We start from the raw sequence: 2,991 nt of genomic DNA on the forward strand, positions 1-2,991 counted from the left end.
TCTCTGCGGTGTTCCAGTGAATCAAGAGGACGCTCAGGCTCTGGGTGAGGTGGTATTGCAGCATCTACTAGCCGTATGGCGCGGCGTTGGATGCTGTCCAGTCTCCTTCTGTGTGTGGCGGCACAGGACATCCAGGAGAGAGCTGCGTACTCAAGGTGGGGCCGCACCTGTGCCTTGTACAGCAGCAGTCTCCCTTCCTGTCGAGGAAACTGGCGATCCTTCTGAGAGCGGAGATCCTGTGAGAGGCTTTCTTGGCAATGGTTTTGACATGGCTGTCAAACCTCAGCCCTCGATCCACCTCCACTCCAAGTATCTTGACGTCATCTTGGAGTGGGAGAGCAGCAGCGCCAAAGACAACTTTCCTGCCATTGCTGCCATGGCGGCTGGGGACCGAGAGACAACCATTGCCTGTGTCTTCTCCGGCGCGAATGTCACTTGCCAGCGAGCACCCCACTCCTCTATCACTCGTAGCTGCTGATTGATGGCCTCAGCAGCCCGCCCACTGTCCTGGCGTGGATAGGTATAGGAGAGGGTGCAGTCATCAGCATAGGCCATGACTCCTGGCAGTAGCTGGAGAAGATCATCCACGTAGATATTCCACAGGAGTGGGCCAAGAATTGAACCCTGTGGCACTGATGCCTCCACAGGCAGGGACTCAGATGTTTGCCCGTTGACAACCACCTTGAGGCTTCTGTCCTGCAGGTAATTTCCCAGGAGTCGTAGCAAGCCACCCTGGATGCCTTTAGCACGAAGCTTTTCTAGTAATCCGTTGTGCCATACTTTATCAAAAGCTCCAGCTATGTCCAAAGCAACCACTATAGTGTCCTTGCCGTCGTCGAGGGCGTCCTGCCACTGCCTGGTGAGAAGCATCATTAGGTCGGAGGTTGACCTTCCAGGTCTGAACCCAAACTGTTGGTCTGAGAGGAGGGCATTGTCCTTGAGATGGCTACACACCACCTCTGCCACGACCCTCTCAAACACTTTACCCACCACTGACAACAGGGATATGGGTCTGTAGTTTTTTGGGTCCGTCCTGGAGCTTTTTTTGTGTACGGGAACTACTCGAGCCTCCTTCCACACTGAAGGCCAGACGTTTTCCCGTCTCTCTCTCTCTCTCTCTCTCTCTCTCTCTCTCTCTCTCTCTCTCTCTCTCTCTCTCTCTCTCTCTCTCTCTCTCTCTCTCTCTCTCTCTCTCTCTCTCTCTCTCTCTCTCTCTCATTATATATGCATTTCATTATTCGTCTACCGAGAGAGAGAGAGAGAGAGAGAGAGAGAGAGAGAGAGAGAGAGAGAGAGATTTAGCGGTCATGCATATAAACAAACATACAGACAGACAGGCAGGCAGGCAGGCAGACAGATTGACTGACTCTCTTTTATTGAAACCAGCACACACACACACACACACACACACACACACGGTAGCTCAGTGGTTAGAGCGCTGGCTTGACAAGCCAGAGGTCCGGGGTTCGATTCCCCGGCCGGGTGAAGATATTTGGGTGTCTCCTTTCACGTGTAGCCTCTGTTCACCTAGCAGTGAGTAGGTACGGGATGTAAATCGAGGAGTTGTGACCTTGTTGTCCCGGTGTGTGGTGTGTGCCTGGTCTCAGACCTATCCGAAGATCGGAAATAATGAGCTCTGAGCTCGTTCCGTAGGGTAACGTCTGGCTGTCTCGTCAGAGACTGCAGCAGATCAAACAGTGAAACACACACACATCTGCCTAGAGAGAGAGAGAGAGAGAGAGATTTAGCAGTCATGCATATAAACAAACATATGGGCAGACAGACAGGGAGACAGACTGACTCTCTTTTATTGAAACCAGCACACACACACACACACACACACACACACACACACACACACACACACACACACACACACACACACACACACACACACATTATTCAACATTCAGACTTTGGTGTGCTGCTGTCAGAAAGGAAACGAGAACATGTTTAGAACGAAATTAACTCGCAGTGTCTCTCTCTCTCTCTCTCTCTCTCTCTCTCTCTCTCTCTCTCTCTCTCTCTCTCTCTCTCTCTCTCTCTCTCTCTCTCTCTCTCTCTCTCTCTCTCTCTCTCTCTCTCTCTCTCTCTCTCTCTCTCTCTCTCTCTCTCTCTCTCTCTCTCTCTCTCTCTCTCTCTCTCTCTCTCTCTCTCTCTCTCTCTCTCTCTCTCTCTCTCTCTCTCTCTCTCTCTCTCTCTCTCTCTCTCTCTCTCTCTCTCTCTCTCTCTCTCTCTCTCTCTCTCTCCAAACTTGACCATTCCTCGTATTTCCGACGCTTTGTCACAGCTAATGGTAATAATAATAACAATAATAATGATAATAATAATAATAATAATAATGATAATAATAATAATAATAATAATAATAATAATAATAATAATGATAATAATGATAATAATAATAATAATAATAATAATAATAATAATAATAATTATAATGATGAACAATGAACAATGATGAACAATGATAATAATAATAATAATAATAATGGTTATGATAAGGATAATAGCGAAAATGATAATGTAGTCATTCTTATTGTTCTTAATATCAATTTTATTATTATCATTATTATTATCATACATTATCATCATCATCATGATCATCATCATCATCATCATCATCATCATCATCATCATTATTATTATTATCCTTATTATTATCATCACTGAGGTCACAACAAAATTTACTATGAGATAACGAACAAGACGCTTTTCCACAAATAACTACGTAATTATGTACAATGTATAATGCATAACTAGATCAACAAGAACATACGGAAAATGACAGACACTTTTTAAACATAATAGTAACAATAACGATGATAATTACACGAACAATAACAACAATAATTCAAAGCAGCGTTCAATATTTCCCCATCTTAGTTCTGAAATATTCCCGTTCTCGCTTGCTAAATTTACTGTTGGAATGATAAGTTAACTCAAACTCATTTCACTTCATGGATGAGGCGGCCGAATTCCACAGTAGCA

The 2,991-nt window shown here is 45.0% G+C and overlaps 1 non-coding gene across 1 annotated transcript; it reads left to right on the top strand.

The window, feature by feature from the left end:
* The first annotated feature begins 1,412 nt into the window (after positions 1 to 1,412).
* Trnav-gac lies at positions 1,413 to 1,486 on the top strand. Its single transcript has one exon. It is a non-coding gene; the product is annotated as a tRNA-Val (tRNA).
* The last annotated feature ends 1,505 nt before the right edge of the window (positions 1,487 to 2,991 follow it).

This window comes from Portunus trituberculatus, chromosome 19 (assembly GCF_017591435.1).
Source record: "Portunus trituberculatus isolate SZX2019 chromosome 19, ASM1759143v1, whole genome shotgun sequence".
In the NCBI taxonomy this organism is placed as follows: domain Eukaryota; kingdom Metazoa; phylum Arthropoda; class Malacostraca; order Decapoda; family Portunidae; genus Portunus; species Portunus trituberculatus.